Source organism: Cupressus sempervirens, chromosome 8 (genome assembly GCF_028749045.1).
Source record: "Cupressus sempervirens isolate cs-2001-9-10 chromosome 8, ASM2874904v1, whole genome shotgun sequence".
NCBI lineage: Eukaryota > Viridiplantae > Streptophyta > Pinopsida > Cupressales > Cupressaceae > Cupressus > Cupressus sempervirens.
In genome coordinates this window covers 825516246-825538005 of record NC_143125.1, presented here as the reverse complement: position 1 = coordinate 825538005, position 21760 = coordinate 825516246, and positions in this window count along the sequence as shown.

The window sequence follows — 21760 nt, the reverse complement described above, 5'->3', positions numbered from 1 at the left end:
GGTGAAAATTTTGATAGCATCATGGACAATTATTTTGACGCTTTCAAGGAAAAGATGAATAATAGGTAACTGCCCACCTATCATTTTAAGGGACAGAGGTAATCCACTGCAAGTTGCTAAGAAACCTTCAACTAAAATCTTAAATCTAGACAATGGAGAGGGTTGTAGGAATGCATGCCAACAGAAAAGCTGCATGGCTTGCAAATCATTTAATCTAGGCATTTTATATATTGAAGAGACATTGCATGACGTAAGGATTCCTAGATCCCTAGTTGTGACAATCAAAAGACTATGAGATCCAAGGTTGTTGAGATTTGGCAGTAGAGCATCTAGTTGGTCGATGTGATCTACATCATCTAAAACAATGAGTGCATGAACATATCTCAAACAATTTAACATAATTCTTTTTCCATCTTCTACATTGTATAAATAAATATTAGAGATTAAGTCCTCAAAAAGCTTTTTTTGCTTCTTGTGCAAATCACTTTGACCTGATGTTCGGACATCAAAAATAAAACTACTCCTTTCAAATGATGAACATTTCCTATTGAACAACTCTTTCACCAACGTGATTTTGCCACTACCTCCCATGCCTGCAATCCCTCAATTCTTATATTGTTGAGCTTCTAAGCAGAGTGGGCATAATTTCTCTCAAATTTTTCTACACTTTCATCCATTCCAACAAGATGTTTGGCTACCTCAAATGGAACTCTTTTCATCGCTTTCACTACATAATTCACTACACTCTTCAACACCTTCCCCTCATCCCTAAACATTTGTAAAACAAAAATAAATACCCAAAGAAAGGGGGTGGGAAAGAAAACATTGCTCAATCAATTGTAATGATGTTTAAAGGAATAGAGGTATATCTTGCAATGAAAGAAAGGAAATAGATTATTTAATACTTTCCTGCTATTATCATTAATAAGAAACCTCGAGTGAAGTGAAAATTCGTGGAGCGTTAGCATTCACACTTGAAGTTTTTGATGGGTGTACCTACCCTTCTACTAGTGTTTGGAGAATGCATCAATATAAACTCCTTTTCCCTGAGCAATCCATTTGAGGTCAGAGGGATCAACATAATAGAAAATGGGAATGAGTTTTGTGCCAGTTCTGAGCGTGAAGGAAAGCTCAGCTAGACACCAAAGGGACTGGGCATAGCCAGGAGTAAAACTGGCAATATGAAGAGATGCATGACTTATTGCTATTTGTATCTCTAGGGGAATCAAATTGCTAGCATTGAGCACTTCTGCATTGAGAAATGTCTACAATCCTAAGAGATGAAGAGTATGATAGATTGTGCTGGCAAGTTTGTGTTTCACATCGACTCGATGATGGTTGATAAAAATGTTGCATTGAAATGAAAAATGAGATGTAGATGAAGATGAAGATAAAGATGTAGAGATTGGTGTAACCTGATCAAAAGCATTTCCACTCTCCTCAGATTGAATTGCGAAAGATTTGATTTGAAGGATTTAGGCTAAGGGAGAAACAAGTGAGAAAAAATGCGGAAGACCAGAGTATGAGTATAATATAATATGGAAGAACAAAATTTGTGAGCTTAAAATCCTTTGTGGTTAATCATGGAGGAAACTCTGTAGTTAAGCGCACTTAGGTTGGAGTTATAATATGGAAGAACAAAATTTGAACTTGCAAATGGGGTTGCAAACTTTGGATTTAACCATGGAAGAAACTCTGTAGTTACGTGCGCTCAAGTTGGAGTAGTATAGGGATGGGTGACCTCCTGGGAAGTCTCGGCGCTTCACCCCTATGAGCATCACCTAGATCCAATGAGTTCTAAGTGTTCCATTTATTCTCATTAGAGATGGATTCATGTTGAATCAGTACTCATGAAACATGGGTCAATGAGTTTGACTCAAAATCACATAGTTAAATTATGATAACAATATCACAATTTGACTACTTGTGGAAATTATTCCCTACTTATCAATTGATGAGCTTAAGGGGCTTTCTAATGAATGGTTCATAAGGAACAACACTTGGTGAAGGTTTTGCAAATGGGGTTGCAAGCTTTGGGTTTAACCATGGAGGAAACTCTATAGTTAAGCACACTCAGGCTAGAGTAGTATTGGGATGCGTGACCTCCTAGGAAGTCCCAGTGTTTCACACCTGTGAGCATCACCTAGATCTAATGAGTGCTAAGCGTTCCATTTATTTTCATGAGAGATGGATTCATGTTGAATCACTACTAATGAAACATGGGTCAACGATTTTGACTCAAAATCACATAGTTAAATCTTGATAACAATATCACAAGCTTAAAATCCTATTAGTGAAAATTTGATTGAAAAAAATGATAGAGACTATCTAACCATCTCATTTTATCACAAATGGTGATAAATAGAAAGAATACAAAAGCATTTCATTACCACTAACCTCCAAGTCAAGTCAAGTCAACAATTCCTACGAGATTCTTCTAGCAGAGGTAGCATGTTCCTTGTGGAGGCATCGACAATTGTTCAATAATTGAGCTATCTAAAAAAAGATAGTAAAATGGATGCACATTGCTTACCTAGGATGGTGGCTAACAATGAGCTTGATCGTCGAAAGAGGACATGGAAGAAACAAAGCAACACATGGAACATTGACTATGAAGAGTGCTTGGAAACCAACTTAGAAATAATAAAAAATGAGTGGTAGAAAAAATCAAATCTGTCATGTGGACAAATTAGATAGAAAAAAAGCTTTCTATGTCAAAGAATTAAACCCCACATGTGAACATGGCAACAAAGAGTACATAGTGTAGACACCTAAAAATCCTTTAGAAAATAAAGTATTTTTATTTTTTGAAAAAAATCCCTGATGACATCATCATTTATTAATTAATTATTTAATTATTTAATTTATTTATTTTTATGCAATTAAATCCCTTTATCTTAATTAAAAATATTTAATTAAGGAATCCCTCCCAAAAATGTTTAAATCTTATTTAAACATTATTTCCTTATTTATTAATTATTTAATTAATAAATTGACCAAAAATTCCAAAATAAATTATTTATTTATTTTTTGCCCAAAACTTAGCCAATTTCCTTAAGACCACTAACCTCTTCCAGAATCTTCTAATCCTTCTTTAATTTCGATTAAAGGCTAATCCCATCATTTTCTAACCCTAATCCCAACTCAAAATATTTAATTAAGATTAAATATTAGTCCTCATGTTTATTAAAAATATTTTACTAAATATCTCCTCAACTCAAACCCTTGAAATAAATAAAAATTTATTTATTTTCTAAAAACCTTATTTATCCTCATCCTAGAAGCCTAGACTCTTCTAGAAGATGTCAATCATTATCCTTGATTCTAATCCTAATCCCCCCTCTAACCTTGTCACATTTCCTAAACAAGGTTAGCCAACTCCTGAGCTAATCCTAATCCCTCTTCTAATCATGTGCACAACTTAAGCAAGGGTTAAGACTTGCTAACCCAAGCCAAAGTCAACAATCTCATCCTCCTCCCAACCATCTCTATTTATGACCCAACCATCTCTATTTGACCCAACCACCTCCATTTATGGCTCAACCATCCCTCTTTATGGCTCAACCTCCCTCATTACTCCTTTGACCAACCCATATCCTACCCTCTCACACCCAATTACCCTATGACATGTGTCACCTCCTAATTGGCTTTAAACAAGCACAATTCATGTGCTCCCCTTTGAGTGCATCCTAGCCCTCCCTCACCATCTTGCCATCCTTGCATCCTGACCATCCATCCTTCCACCCCTTGGCCTATAAATAGAAGCCTCTCCCTTCACTAAAATCATCCACTTTTGAAGCAAACTTATAATGTTATTTTGAGAGCCTAAAAACTACCAAAATACTATTATAATGTTGAAAACCCTCCATACCTTCATTGTTGAATCATTCATCCACACTCATATTTGATTATCACTCATCCATTTGGAGCTTGAGCACATCGTGAGCATACATTTGCTATCCATCAGGGATATAGCTTCATCATCATGAGAAGCACTTGAGGAGTTTACCATCTTTGGTCTACTTTCCTCAATTTTGTCTTCTTTGGTCCTATCTTAAGTGTTTACTTGTTTTTAGTATTGAGAATGTTTTTTATAGATTAGTGTTCATTTTACTCTACTAAAATAGGTGATACACTTAGGAATTGAGATTAAAAGAAACAAAAAAATCTTTATCATCCAATTGAGATCTGGATCACACCATTTGAGATGTGAAACTAGTAGATGGAAGGTCCCTAAAGAAGAGTGGGAGGACAAAATTTGTAGGTTGTGCATTGAGGGAGTGATGGAAACAGAATGGTACTATGTGAAAGATTGCACCGCATATGAGGATATTTGCAACCAGTACAAGGACACTTTAAAGGTGAAAAACATAAAAGAGTTTTTTGAAGGGCCAAGACTTCACAAGGGGGCCATCTTACTCACACAAATCTACAACAAAAGGGATAGCCTAGAAAAATCTCAATGGACTGATTAAGGGGTCTTCTATTGGTCCCTTAGATTGTTCGTCTTGTGGACATCATTAAAAATCTTTCATTTCATTTCTCATTCGATATGTCTGGATGTTCTTGCATGCTTATAGATATGTTGGTTGCAGGTGCCATCTATTTGTTGACTTGATGCGTGTGTAATAATACTAAATAGATAAAAGTAAATATTGAACCACTATCATATTGAATATTTAAAAATTTACAATCTTTAAACGTAGTGATCACACAAAAAAATTGAACTTAAAATCTTTTGTTTTAAACTCGTTAGTCTCACATTCTGATTTTTTATCCTCAAATTTGAATTTGAAATTATCTTTTAGTCATTTACAAATAATTATTTTTTATTTTTAAGTTTACTTAAATAATAGATAATTAATAGAATGTAAATTTTTAAGAATAATGATATATTTTTGTTATTCTATTATTTAATGATTTGAATAAATATCATGTATTAAAAAAAAAAACTATATGAGAAATTTGTGTATTTATCCTTTAAATTCAATTTTAAACTAATAAAAAATAAAGTGACTTCCAACTATTTCAATTACTTCTTCAATATTTTTTATATTGCAAAAACATCATCTTAACATAATAAATGGAAAAAAATTTTGTATAAACTTGAATTGATTAACTCTTAAAATGGTTTGTGAATATATTATAATATGCATACAAAACAATTTGTGAAGTAATTGATTAACTGAATGAATAGTTGTAAGGCAATTACGCAAATCTCTATTTGTTTATGAGGGCTAAACTTTAATTTTTAGTGGGAGCTACCACTTGAATCAACTTACTTTGAATTTTGTTTAAATAAGCACCTTCATTTACTTTACGAGCTTCGTTACCTAACTAACAAAATAAAAATTGTTCAATAAATTTAATATATGACATGATGGTTTCCTATCTCTGGGGAGGGAGAATATGTCGTTCAACAGATGTCACTTCACAAAGATCAAAAAAATCTTACAAGCATTAAATGCAAACTTATATAATAGTTTTTTTTTTTTTTGTTTTTTTAATTTGAAAAAAAAAATTATATCCTAGAAAAAAGATTTAATGCCGAGCAAAATTGTTGCTAACCAAATAGAAAAAGGAAATTAGCTTTTTGTATTGATATTAAAATAAATGCTCATAAACCTTAGCTCATACCTCTTTTTTTTTTGGAGAAATTAATTGAGGGGAGCAAATGAAAACATTAGTTCCCCTGCAAAAACATGTTAAATGGTCCCTTAAAGAAGCAAAAACATGTGTGAGAGGAGGTCATGAAAGCAAGCTTGGAATTTGATGGTCATATTGGTTATTTTTCTACTTTTGAGCCATATATGACAAGCTCAAATTTTTGAGACTATATTGATTGACATGTTGATTTTTTATAAAACTGTCAATATGTGATGGGGAGAGTTAAGGATAGACTAACCAGTCTATGCCACTAACCCACACTAGGATCATGGTGTTCTCCTAACACCTAACTTGGTCTATAGGATTTCCTACTACTTAGAACATCCCATGACTTGCCCTAACCTTCCCACCAAGTGAAATGACCAAATCTTGCTCCATGACTCACTTATCCTCCTAGGAATGCAATTCTTCCACAAGGCATATATAGGTCTACGAGGGTTCCATAGCACTCCCTATTCCAAAAAGGGTTTTGATGAGTTTAAAGGTTTTATTAGAAAACTTTTAGTATGCTTGAATGGATGGTGACAATGGGCTCCCACCCAATTTCTTGGTTTCTTCACAAAAGGGCTACTAGAAGAGCCCCTAATTAGGCCTCCACCTACATTTATAGGGCTGATAACTCTTTTGTCTTAGAGATTCAACATATCTAGTCTTAAGAAAAAAAATTTAACATAGTCCATACTCAAATATTTTTGAGGTTTTAGGATGCCAAAAGGTTGTACAACAACAATGGTAAAAATGAGGATTTTTGGAGGGTTTTCTAGGCTGTCTGTTGGCCTCAAGTTTCAAACACCTTATTCAACTCACAAAGACTTCTCCTCTTCAAGAAATAACCTTCTCATACCCCTCTTGAATCCATAAAAATGGAAAGTATTCACTCTTCATGCTTTGCTCTTGAGAGCTCTTTCTTTGCTGATTGCTCCTAGTCGAGCATTGCCTAGCTTGCCTAGGGCTTTGTCAAACAAATACTTGCACACATTTTTTGGGCCCCTTCTTGAAATATGTTACACATTAGGGTCTTTAGTCTTGGAATCCAAAAGGCCATGGCAATCCCACGGTGGAAACAAGACTTACAGCCCTTGCATTGTAGAGAACTCCAAAATGGACAACAAACAATTAACTTTAAAGAAATTTATAGAAACCTTATGACTCTTGATTGTAGACCTAATCTAATGCATGGATGGTGGAGAATATATAGTATGCAAACTAACACATGCACAGAATGATAATAACAATGTGATTCACTACCAAAAATAATTAAAAACCATTATTTGTTGCATTAAAATTAGTCACAATCTATTGTAGCAATACAGTGGCATACAAAAGAATGACTTCCAACCCTTGGTTAGGGTTCCTCCAACCTTAAATATGTTGTTCCATAGTATAAAGATATTTTTTAGGGATTTTACAAAGCCACATTACAAAATAGGTCTTTTAGTAGCAAAAATGGAGAAAGTTGAAAAGTTGCTCAGCAACTTTTAAGCAATTTTTCTAGCTCGGGTAGAGTTATAAATGTTTCCACCTTTTAAAACCATATTAAGCCTTCCCAAAGAAACCTTGGGAGTACCACTTTGCTTCATCTAGGGCCTCCAAACTCTTGATCACATCTATTCCATACGGTGACCATTTTTACATAGCATTGCATTATTTAAGCATTGAGGACTTCCAAGTCAATAATCCACCTTGGAAGTTCTTCTAAAGCACACATATGATAAAAATGAAACAAATACTCTTCACTTAACCTTTCACCAACATGAAAAGACAAAGAACTCAGAATGATACCACCCTAAGGTCAAGATACCATTCCCACCAAAGACCAAAGAGGAATCTTTAAAACCTATCCTAGCTTAGGCACACAAGCACGAGCTATATACTCTTATTGTATTCACATGCTTCTTAAAAGAAGTTCATCACATCAAAAATGAAATGGTGGGAGCCTTGAAGGGTGCTCCTGCACCAATATGATACTTAAGTTTATAAATAAATCGTCAAAATTCATTATGGATAATATTTTTAAATATACTATATAAATGTGTTTTACTAATTTATAATATTAGTACAAAAAATATAATCTTAGAAACTTTCTTAAGTTCACAAATATTGTTGATTTATTATTATTTTCTAAAATTTAATATTATTTTTTAGAATGGTTGACTTTAGAAATTTTGAGATATGAAATTTTTGTAAATATTAGTAATTTATTCGTATATTATATTAATTTTTGACAATCGATATTTATCTCAAAACATAAAATGAAAGGTATTAATATGGTGAGACCGTAAAAAAAAAACAAGATGACAAGGGAGGGGTGACCATCAAATTCTAGGCCTGCATGAAAGGAATCTATAAGAGGATAAAATATGCTTTGCCCAAGTTCCAACCAAACCAAAAAAAAAATCAATTGTATTGAAATACAATGAGATAAATGTCTTGACTATAAGCTCAATTGTATTTAAATAGAATGAGATAGATGCCTTGACTTTAATTTCAATAGTATTAAATAGAATGAGACAAATGTCTTGACTTTAAGTTCCAACCACAAAAAATTTCAATTGTATTTAAAGAAAATTTCAATTATATGATAAATGAGATAGATGACTTGACTTTAAGCTCAATTGTGGTAGTGACAAATTATTTTCAACAATTAGATATTTCTTGACTATTTTCCTTGCAACTCTCAAATATAATACTAATTTTAATAATTAAATAGATTTTAGTTTTATTATTTAGTATTCTTAATTGTAGTTTAGTCTTGTATTGTTTAAGTATATATCATCATATGATATCTAGTATTATATTACATATCATATTATAATATTATATTATAATTTTAAATTATTTTAATATTCTAACTATGCATAATATGCATTATGAATAATATTGGACAAATAATTACAACAATTTTTGATGCAACATTTCCATAAATATTGCCTAAATAATTGCACTTTATTATAGTGTTTCCATGAAAAGAATGTATAAGAGACTAAATGTTTTAGCCAATGAGATAGTTATACTTTAGTTTTCTTCATTTCTAAACATAAAAATTTGCAATAGGATATATTAATCTTTATAAGAAAAGTTAAAAATAATTGTTTTCAATTGGTGGAAGTAAAAAGTTTTAATCACTATGGAGAAAGTACCTAATAATAGATTAAATTGTAATGTAGTTTTAATTGATTATTCATTTTATAAGTTAAATGGAAGCAACAAACATTGTCAAAGATTATCATAAAATAAATTCATAATAATGAACATCATGAAACCACCTTTAGAAATGTGTTTCTACTAAAGTTATTCAAAAAGAAGAATTTATCCAAAGGAGAAAAAATCATGTTTCATCTATCCTTTTACACATATATAGAATTTATGAGGTCAATAAAATAGATTACTTTGAAAAATAAATTAAAATTTGAATAAAGTCTAAAAACGGAGCTATGGTAGCCATTGAGATTTTTCCTGTGCAAATCCTTGGTCTAGTGCGTATGATTTTTCCTATGGTGAGTTAACCCGTAGCTAGGTTATATCGACCAAAAAACTTAGAATAGGTTTTTGGTTCAAAATTTTTTTGATGGGCTCTTATGGCCATGAGCAGGGTCACCAAAAGTCTCATTCTTGCTAGAGCCTTTATTTGTGATGGATCTTCTCCTGGGGTGAGTTCACAAGAGAAGGAGACATTTTATGTTAGTGAGCACTCGAAGTTAAATAAAGTTAATGGCTACCTTCCACATAGCCAGGATCGGCCTATGCTAGTTATCCCTCTGAAGGTAGTAATGGAAGATGTGGGCTATTTGGCCACACATGCATTGATATGCAAGTTTCTTGGTATCTAGATTTCCTTGTTAGCTCTGGAAGCCTAGATTCACCATTCATGGTAGGTGGAAGGTGATGTGGATATTATGATGGCTAGTAATAGCTACATTTTGGTGGCTTTCTCTTGTATGTCAAATAAGAACCTAGTCTTTAAGGGAGGCCCATATTTTTATGACTATGTGGGTCTTTTTGTCAAACCCTAGCATACGAGGTTTAATTCTACTAAAGATCTCCCTTTGAGGGTTCTTGTTTGGGTCTGCTTGCCACAACTTCCTATAGAGTTCTAACGAGAGGATATCCTTTGATAGATTGTTGTTATCTGGGCAAGCCGACTGCTATAGCACATCAATCACTAGATAAAAAGGTTATTTCTTATGCTTGTATTTGTGTTGAAATTGATTTAAATAATCCTTTCCCAGGTTCTTTGGAAATTTTCCTAGGCTCTTCTTCTTGGATTCAATAGCTAGACTATGAATCCCTTCCCTTTCGATACCGCATTTGTCATGTGTATGGTCATTTATAGTGCCAATGCCCTCAAGCCTCTAAAGGCAATGGTACCCTTGGCAGGTTCTCAGGCCCAAGGATGGCTAATGATGGTAAGGGGAATGGTCAAATTGTTAGTATTGGAAAAGGGAATGTTCAGATTGATCATATTGGTTAAGGGAAAGCTCAAATGAATACATCAAGTCAAGGGCAAGGGTCATCCAATACTACCGGTCCTGATAAGGATGGTTTTATCCTTGCTCAAAACCATGCTAAGGGGACGGGTCAGAAGCAATCTCATCAACATTGGCAAGTGGACTCAAGGTTCAAGTGATTTGAAGTACTCGACAACATGGTCATAGAAGAAGGCAATCCTATAGAGGCTCAGTGTGGGGTTACTGGTAACCAAGATGTTGTAGTCCAGCAGAAGTCGGAGACCTCTATTGACCTTGAGTTTGGTGCCCTTGTGGTTTCTCTTGCTCCACAGGAAAAGGATATTATTTTGGTAGATTTGGTCAAAGATGTGTTTGCCTCTAATAAAGGAAAGGGATCTTCTCTTGCTTTGGGCCTAATGCAAAGACCATTTAAGAAAGTCTCTTTTGCTACTCCCTCAAGAGTTGGATGAAAGTAGGATCAGGAAAAAATTTAACTTACAAGAGATTTACTAGTAGATTCTAGGGTCGTAAAGACCATGGATAAACATTTCCCCAACTCTACTCAATGATTATTCTCTCATGGAATGTGAGGGGGTTGAATAGCATCCCTAGACAAAAAGTTATTCATGAGCTAGTGGTTGATCATTCTCCAGATATTCTTTGTATCTAGGAGACCAAGTTTCCAATGGGATCCATTTTTAGATGTGCTCCTAAATTTTGGTTTATGGGGCATTATCAGTGTGTTGGTGCTTTGGGGAGCTCTGGTGGTCTTGCCATTTGTTGGGATCCTAGGAAAGTTACGCCACTCTACTAGGTCTCTTGCCACTCGACTCTGTCAATGGTGGGCTCTTCTCTAGAAACTAGTGAGATGGTTCTTGTTACTAATGTGTATGCCCCTATTGATTTCCCTAGAAAGATTAAGCTCTGAGCACATGTTGGGCATGTTGGAAGTTGTCAACATTCTTACCTTGGATTGTGGCTAGGGATTTCAACTATGTCATTAGTCTAGAGGAGAAGTGGGGTGGGTTGGCTCGCTTGGGTCTTTCTTTTGGATTCTTTGAGAAAATATAGATATTTTACATCTCTCTGATGTCAAAAATCTTAATGGGCTCTTTACTTGGAACAATAGAAGGGTTGGAGATGATGTCATCTCTAAATGCTTGGATAGGTTCCTGGTTTCTTGCTTTTGGAATTGTGGCTCTCTTTCTCTCTCTTCTAAAATTCTTGATTGGAGAGGCTTTGACCACTAGCCTATCAAGCTCATGGCTAGTCATGTTTTTGTCCGAAGAATCCCCCTTTAAGTTCCAATTGATGTGGCTTTGAGACTCTTCTCTCCATGATTTAATGGCTTACTAGTGGAGACAGGGAGGCTCTTCCCATGGCACTGCTATGTTTTCCTTCTCTAAAAAATTATAGTATGTAAAAAGGAAGTTGTAACATTACAACAAGAATTTTTTTGTTAATCTCCACATTATGAAGAAGAGGGCTCAGGATCACCTTGATGTTATTACTAGGTAGATTTGGGATTTGGGTTTTTTTAAAGCTGTTGGTCTAGCAAAATCCCAAGCTTCTAGTGATTTAATAGAGCAAGATCTTAGAGAAGAAATTTATTGGAAACAAAAGGCTCTAGTTTTTTGGCTTCAAGAAGGGGATAAGAACACTGCATTTTTCCATAAATCTATGCAAGCTTGATGTAACTGGAGTTACATTTCTTCTCTTATTACTTTTGATGGGATGCATCAGATCTCCTCTCAAGCTATGTCCAGGGAAGCTATTCAGTTTTACTCTACTTTCTTTTTAGATGAATTGCCTCTAGCAGAGATTGAGAAGAATACTTGTCCTATATTGCCTCTATTGTGACTAGGGTGATGAATCACTCTCTTATGTGGCCAATTTGTATGTCTAACTTGGAGGAGGTGGTCTTTAGCTTGTGTAAGGGAAAATCTCTAGGGCTTGATGGATTACTTGTTGAATTCTTCCAAGAATTTTGGGATATTATCAATCATGACCTTTTGGATGAGGTTCAGGAGTCCTATTCCAAAAAAGATATGCTCTGGGCTTTGAATGCTACTTTCCTAGTCCTTATTCTAAAGAAGGAAGTGACTAATTAGTTGGACTTATTTAGGCCCATTGTTCTTTGTAAAGTGGTCTATAAAATCATTACTAAACTCCTTGCGGAGAGGCTTAAAGTTTGGCTTCCCATGGTTATCTCTGAGGAACAAGCGGTTTTGTGGCTGGAAAACAAATTTTGGATGGGGTGGTTATTTCTTCTGAAGCCATTCAATCTATGCGTACTTCTAGAGAATGCACCATGTGTCATCAAGCTTGATATGGCTAAGGCTTATTACATAGTCAATTGGGGTTTCTTGTGGAAATTTCTTGCTTTTGGCTTCAGTCAGGAATGGGTTAGTTGGGTTTTGAGCTATGTTACTACTCCCTCCTTCTCTGTCCTTCTTAATGATCAACTGCCAGAGTTTTTTGAGGCCTCCAGTGGTCTTTTCCAGGGAGATCCCCTTACTCCTTATTTGTTTATCATTATGGATGAGGGACTTGGTAGACTTATCAAGTCTCATGTTTCCCAAAATCTAATTTAGGGTTGCAATGGGGACATGGTCTACTCACTCTTTCCCACCTCTAGTTTGTAGATGATATGGCCCTTGTTAGGAGGGATTAGATTTAGGAAGTTGAATCATTTTGGTCACCTTGGATACTCACTTAGCTACCTCTTCTTAGATAATCAACAACCACAATTCCTCCATTTTTTTCTTCAACACTCTTGAGCCTATCCAGCAAAGGATTGCTAATATCCTGAGATTTTAGGTTGAGGCTCTCCCTTTGACTTACTTGGGGGTCCCTATTATGGTGGGAAGACAGCTTAGGCTTTTTTGGCAAAGCTTGCTCAACAAGCTTCGACAAAATGTTAATCATTGGACTCATAGGTGGCTCTCTACTACTGGCAGGGTGACTCTCCTACAATCTATGAGCCAAGCCCTTCCCATAAATAGAAGCATGGTTTAGGCTACCCTAGCATACTTTCCTAAGGAATTTGATGCTCTTTCTTGCCAATTTCTTTGGAGTGGAAATTTTCAAAATACTAAATGGAGCCTCATCAATTAGGATATCATCTATAGGACAAAAAAGGAAGGAGGCCTTGGCCTTCATTATACTATCTTGTGCATTCAAGCCCTTGCTACCAAGCTCTATTGGTGTTGGTGTTCCACTTAGTCTCATCTTTGGGCCTGTATCTTTTCACACAAGTATTTACCTAGCATTAAGCCTTTAGAGGTTTCAAGGTTTCCTCTTCAAGTAAGAGGCTCTATGTTGTAAACTACACTCAAAATTGGTGCTCACTTGGTGAACAAAAGTCTATTTGGATCTGTAATAGAGGCACTGATGCTCTTTTTTGGAGTGATTCTTGGAATGGGCATCCTCCTCTTTTGTCCTCTCATCTACACTTATAGCCTCTTTGTGATTTTTTCCTTTCTACTAGATTGAATAAGGTGGCTCATTAGAAGGAGGCTCATAACCTAGGCCCTACTATAGGTTACAGATGGAAGAATTCCATGTATTGGTCATCATGTGGCTTTCTAGGGGATTGATTGGAGCTTTCTCAGATGTTGGCTTCTAGGAAGTGCAGTTCTCTGTAGGAACCTGATGTTTTGGCTTGGGGAGGTACTTCTTCTGGCAACTATTTTGTTTCTTTAGGGTACCTTGCACTGACTAAGCAACTGTTTGGTGAGGTGGAGGTCTCTTAGTGGAAGAAATCTTGGAATAGCTTTTCTTGACCTAAGTGTAACCTTTTCCTCTGGATTCTAGTTTACAATCATTGTCTTACTTGGGAGAATATTTGCAAGAGAGGCTTCTAGGGGCCCTCCATCTATGTCTTATGCTGCAATAGTGAAGAGATTGTTTCCCATCTTTTTTTCCAATGCCCCTTTGTCAAGTAGATTTGGAACTTTTGGTGGAGTGTGTGAGGACATACATACTGGCATGTTTCTTCCTTGTTTGAGTTTTAGGACCCTTTGGGACATCCCCCTTGCAAGACCTCTTTTCTTTAGGTTACTTGGACTATTGGCCCTTCCCTTATTTTATGGAATGTCTAGCTTGAGAGAAATAGGAGGATCTTTCATGATGTGTAGCTGGGGATCACACACCTATGGGGGAAATTACTAACTCTCTTCATGAAACACTCCTAGATAAATGTGACTTTGGTGGAGGTTTGGACCCTAGAGATTTTGGTATTTATTCACACCTTTCCTATCCTCTTTAGGGTGGTGCTTCCTCTCTCCCCCATAGACACTCTGGGAATAGTGCTAAGTAGCACTCTCAGCATGTTAATTATGAGGGGCATTGGACTCCTCCCCTGGCTAGCATTTTTAAAATCAACACTGATGGATCTTCTCAGGGAAATCCTAGACTGGCTAGCATTAGGGGAGTTGGGCATGATAGCTCTTGTGATGTTCAGTTTCTATTTTCTATCTACAAGGGTTATCATACAAATAACCTCATGGAAGTCCTTGTTATCTTGGTTGTAGTGGAACAGTGCCATCAATAGGGCTGGAGAAGAATTATCTACGAGACTAACTCACAAGTGGTTGTGAATTTATTGAATAGATAGAACCTTGTGGATTTGGATTGGCATCTAGCACTGGTTATTCAACAAGTCACTTAGTTATGCAATTCTCTAGATTATGTGTCTTTTATGCATATCCCTCATGAGTGGAATGGTGTGGTTGATTGCTTGGCTACATGGGCCTCCGAGCATGCACTAGATTGGAATGTAGTTGATCATAGGATGCTTCCCCCTGACTTATCTCATAACTTGGCTCAACTTGTTGACTAGAATAAAGCTCTTTAGTGTTCTTTGTTTGCTCTATTATTCTATTCTCTTCGATATTCAATAAAAAATTTACCCCTCTTTTAGTTAATTTATCCAATTAATATTATTATAAAAGATACTTTTTTTAAGGATGATAATAAAAATAGATTCATAAATTAACTTAAATATAATACTTTTTTTTTAATCAAGTCATAATAAATACTTAAAATATAAATTATCTTTTCAAGCATACTTATTTTGGGTTCTAACAACTTGATTTTAGCCATAAGAAAGCATCAAGAGTAAAGTTATAAATTTATAAATTAAAAAGGTGTTAAAAATGGTTAATTATTTGTAAAGACTGCCCCTGCAAAACTAATGCCACATCAGTAATCTCCATAAAATGCGAAAAATTCAACAAGAGTCAAAGTCATTTGAATATTTATCAATCAACATTAGTTGATTAACAATTATTAAATTTAACAAAAATGATACATATACATATGTGCTCAAATCTAAAAGAAACCATAGTTCATTTATCTAAATACCAAGATGTACGGATTATGTCATCCATTTTGATAGAAGCTCCAGAACCTATCTAAGAACACAAGGGAGAGAATATTGTGGGAGTTCTTTACTAGCCTCCCACGACATTCTTAAGATTCCTTGGAATCTTTTCTAACATGAAAGATACTCATCTCAACAACGAGGAAGACTAACCAAGTAAAACCAAGAGAAGTAATAGAATTGTACAATACATAATTTGTAACATATTAAAAAATTCTCCACCCATCTTGAAAGGTAACATATTGCACTCATGCAACAGAAAATCAAATGAAAATATTCACAGTTTCTCAATATTCACTATCTACACATAGGCATTTGCATAAGTTATTCTAATAGAATATGCATTCCTTAAGAGGAGTTATCATTATAAAACATTCATAGCATGTGATAATATTTGAGTTGTACAACAATCCCTGAGTATTAACCTCACCATAAATCTCAAGCTTCTCATAAAATTCTTGGACAATAAATAACAAGGATTCTATCATTCCTTCTTGATTTATCAGATTGAAGCATACTTTCAATTACTAAATCATTATGAGCTTTCATCCATTTGAAATAGCATTATACCAAAGTAAAAACATATGTGGCATTCAAGCATTAACCAGATAGTTAATCTTTAAATTTTTTATGTCAATCAACACAATAGGATACAATATGCCCAAGATTATTTTAAACAAACAAAGTGTGTTTTTGATTAAGTAAAATGGGTTTTAACGGGTGCCTAAAACCAAATAATTAACAAAAGATACCAGCAAAGTGTGTTATTAGGAAGACATTCAACACCATACCCACAATTGAAATAATTTCAGAATTTATAATAGCTCCTAGTGAGCTACAATAATCTCAATGAAATGAGACAATATTCACAAGTTTTAGATGTTAAAGGCAACATATCTAAATTTAAAAGCATGTATCCATACAAAATCCAAAGATTTCATTGTTTCGCTAAACTCAAGAGATAATTGTTATCTAAAAATTTATTTAGTAATAAATAAGATTCATGCAATAATTTCATGTATCACATGTTTCATTTATAAAATATTGAACATTGAGCATGATTCAACTAGTCAATATACATACAGATATGTCCCTGTGAAGCATATAGAGTTTGTTGCATTATGAAATATTTACACTCGGTGCCATTTTCCCCCCATTGATTTCTCAAGTGAATAACTCATTATCAATTTTTCCAAGTTATAAAATAATATATTTCTCTATTTTCTAAAAGAATTGTATTCCTTTGCTATTATAAGAGACATAATTGAATTGAAGAAGTGTTTAGAGACTACTTGTTTGGTAGGGAGAATAATTCACTAATTAGCATCGAGTCAATAATAATCGTATCATGGAAAGTACATAACTTAGAAGATAGATACACTAGTAAAATAAGTCAAAGACCTATCACCAATAATCATTCAATTTCACTACATTTTGCATTTCCACTTGGGTGCCTTTGAATGAGTCTACATCATTCTACACCATATTTATTTTGGTGATTACCGAAATATGAAGTATAGCTTGGATTTCTAGTTGATGTGTTGAAAAGTGATCCTAATGTCCACACAATGTCATATTTTGCAAAGATAAAGTATCAGTCCTCTCAAGAATAAGGTATTGATTTCTTTCAATGAAATCTAATTGGGATGAAGAGAGATTCATTACTCTGATAAAAAAGAAAATTCCTCTCAAACTCAGAAAATGGATAAGTGTTTGTTGGCACTTGAAGTAAGTTTAGTGGTGAGAGGTTATGTAGTTCCTATATATGCTTCAACATTTCAATGGTTATTCTATTTATTTTCCTTTATCCAATTATTCGTGGTTCTATGCTAGTAGTTCCAAGATTAGGAAAATAAAAGAAATACTTCAATTCCTAAGATGTAGTAAATAATTTTTTCTTATATCCAAGAACACAAGAACTCTAAATTTGTATGGTTTTAATGACACTATAAATTTATCATTATTCCTATCATTTTAGCATTGTAAAGGCCTTGGTTATGTGTCTTTCTCTACAAGGGATGTTCTTACGCAAATTACTCAAGCATAGGCATTGAATATACATACCCATCAATATCAATCTGTCATTTTTATCTTAATCATTATATTCCATATTGTTTCAATTGAAATAATGAAACTAGTTCAAGAAGGAAGTAGAATGAATTAGGGACCTAGAAGTGCGATGAATTTCTTCCCAAGCTTGCTCCCAATCCTTCTCTGATCTCCCTATAGTTTTCCTAGCGTTACCTTCCAATCTCATTCTTGGTTACCATTCTCCTCTAGAATTTTCTAGCTACCTCTTTCATCCAACTTTGTTTCCCAATTCTTTTGTTTATCTCAATGGCAGGCAGGTCTCCAACTACAAGAATATGTCCATTGCAAACAACAATACATTTTGCACATGGAAATGATGGAACAATGGTATAAATTGCAACATTTTTCAATAACTAATTATGCACTCTATATCCCTCTCCAATTTCCATAAGGCAAATGTGGTGCAAAAAAGAATGTAATTACGATGGCCAAACACACAAATAACCTACAATTAAGTTCTTGGGCTCTATGAAGATGCTTGTATTTCCCTTGTCCCTTTGCACTAGTTGTGAAATCTAATGGATTGATGACCCCAAATGTCTTTCTTGGTTTAAAAATAGTGTTTTTTTCTTGATTGAGCATACTTTTTTGCAATTATTCCCAACATTTTTCAAGAGTTTTCTCAATATTAGTTGCGATTTTTAACAAGAATACTTGGGTGCGTAACTAACCCAACTAATTTTCCTTATTTGAAATAATGAATCATAAGTTATATCTAACTAATTATGCTATCAAGAATTATTAAATCAAAGTTACACATATATGAATTTTTTTGTGAATCTACGTGGCAATACACACATCAAGAATTTTGACATATACAAGAGTGGGTTGTGTCATCCTCCTCCCCTTAGAAAATGCATCGTCCCGATGCAATGACACATAAGAAATATAAATAATACTTTCAGTGGATTCAAGGAAAGAAAATGTCACATTAATAGGATCTAAATCTAACTCCCATTCTAATAGAATTAGCACACTACTTTTAAAAGAGAGTATTAAAACACATACAACTAAAAGTAAATCATTTATATCTGAAGTAAGCACATAGATCTAGTAGACATTTCACGAATATTTTATATGTGAGTGTGTGGAGTCCATTACCATTCTATAGTTTTACAAGGTTAGACTACCTCTCTCTGACAATATTCTCCCTTTCTTATGACATGTTGTTCTCTCTATTGCATTATAGGAATAACATCAAAATATCAATCCATCTTATATCATAAATCAGATCAATCATGCTAGAAAATATCAAATCAAATGTACTTTTTTATCTCAAGGATTCTCAAAATTAACATATTTCCTTACAATCACATGATATAACACACATACATGTGCTTACTTAGCATACCTTGGCATCACATGGATTTACCCCATTGGTAGGTACTTCATATCCACTTCCTGCCATACTTATACATATACACTCATAGTGGTTTTAGCTCATTCAAACTATCGATATCTCATGGAGATCAATTTAAATATTAGGATTCAACATTTTTCCTTTGACTTTATGACTTCTTAACTCATCTTTTAATCACATCATCACATTGTGATCATGAGTAACATAGATAATCAACCACACATACCATATGTAGCATCTAACATGTCATGCTCACTAAGTGAGTAATCATCCACATCAATAGGTCAGTGTCCATGAAACATAATCAAGCAATGCAATCCCATTACATCTAATTCATCATCATTTGATTGATCATGAAATACAATGACATGCACATATAATATCATCAATGTAATCATTAACATTTAATCATAATTATGCATCTAAATGCTTGCAAAAGTTGACATCCAAATGTATCTACATCATAATGCATCATTTAGCTCAAAATTAACGACATATATCCAACCAGTATGATAAGTAAATTAATCATATAAAGGCCACATAGTCAAATGTATCAAGCAACATTGACCCAAATTTCTTGATTATTAGATAATAAAATGAAATCCCAATTAGACATATCGACCAAAGGTCCAAGTCAAATACATAATGACCAAGTCTATATCAAACAATATATCGAGTATGAGTCCAAAACAGACATCTCAAGACAACCAAATCATTGATTGTTGTTCATCGACTAGGTTGACTAAATAAAATTGTAATAATTTCCCTTAGGGGAAAATAACACCAAGATCAAGAGGCTCAAACACTAGCACAAAAATGGACCAATAAAGTATTATCAGCATAACAATAATGAGAATTTTCTCTATACAATACACACTAGAAGTGCTTGTATATAAAGGCATCTAGAATGGCTAGGAGTTAGCAAAATGATAAGCCTCACAACTAAGTACACATCCACTAGAGGTGGATTATCCTCCATTGAGCAAAGAAGTTAGTGTGATGATGAGAGGCTAAGTATGACAAGGTGTATCTTGTCTAGAGATGTTGTAGACACCATGTGCTTAATTAGAGTGTGAACTACTGTGTTGTCTACATGACAACTCAGATGAATATGCAAAATCCTATGTTGTCATCAAGACAACTCATATAACTATGCATACTCCTTGGTGTCTATATGAAAATGCATTTAATCTAAGTAAATTTAAGTATTTAAAATGTAATAATAATTAATTATTTACACTAACAAAAATGAGTCAACAATTTTATATAAAGTAGAAGTCACATACATATAAAAGAAGGATCTGTGCATACCCTTTTGCATTCTCATAGGAAGACCACATTTCCATACACTTGTCACATAGGCCAAAAATTCAAGTTAGGTCAGTCAAAATTTGACTACACATAGTTGAGTCAACAAGTAGATAAAATATCTTATTATTTGTTATGCAACTTCATTCTAGCTTCCAACTTGTCAAAAAATAGGTGCAATAATAATTACATTTCATAAACCAATTACTGACCAAATTGTCGAACACAACATATCATCACATGAATATGAGATAAATGAAAATATCAAAAGATGTTGACCTACATGTCCAAATTTATTCTATCGTATGTAAGAACCATGTCCTACTAAGAAATTGCCACATTATCAATTGCAAGAATACATAAATAGGCAAGCAAAAACCTAGTTGAATAGTCAACAACTATTTCATTCACCATGTTCATATGTTAGCAAATATTTATCCATTTAAGAAGGTAACATGTGACATTATCCAAGGATGTTGATCTACACATCATCCATCCATCAAAATGCATGATTTAATAAATACATGAATTATAATCTAAAGCATCATACTTCAATGGGCATCATAGAAAATGTCAACCTACATGTCAAACATGGAATAATAAGCACATCATACAAGTGCAATACCATCTACTATATGATCTACACCATTAAGTAAATCATCTGGGTATGCTCACCAATCACCTACAAGGATCAGTAATTCCAATTCCTATCAATTTAGTGACCTAGTCCCTTGAGCCCATCTCATCACCATAGTCTTCCTAACCAACATATATGCTTAGGTTGTGATGTATAGCCTTTACGCCATTCATTCATCACATAAAATATGGTTGAGGTGTTTTCCTACCCAACCATGAAGCCTTACACTTCCTTGGGAGTCTACCTAACACATAGAATGCCCAATCTTGCAATGCCCAAATAATACAAAATGAAATTCCTCAGGATCTTAACTAACACGTAGAATTCCCAATCTAGCAATTCCCACACAATAAAATAGGTACTTTCCTTGGGATCCTACCTAGCACATAGAATTCCCAACCCAAAAATGCCCAAAAGTGTAAAAAAGAGGAGGTATCTAGTGTAGCCATGAAACATACTGCTTCCCACATATGTCCAAGTAGCCCTAATCATGGATGTGGTAGGGAGATGAAACATGGGCAAGAATATCAAATAAACATATGCACATAGCTTTGGAAAAAAGCATTTATTAGTACCAGTGTTACACTAGAAGGTAGAGTAAAAAGGGAAAGCATCACATCTACCTTCCTTGTCTATCCACCTTCTATACCCACACCGAAAGGTAAGCTTTCAAAAATAAACAAAATAAAATAAAAATGCAAAAGGAAGAATAAAATGTTCTTCACAATCTACTTCCTTATACATCCTATCATTGCCCCACATTGAACATGATAGATGACATCACTTAAAAACACAAGACTAGCATCATAAAAGTACACACCCTAGCCACTTCAAGATCAAAGAAATCTTGAAATCAAGATTGA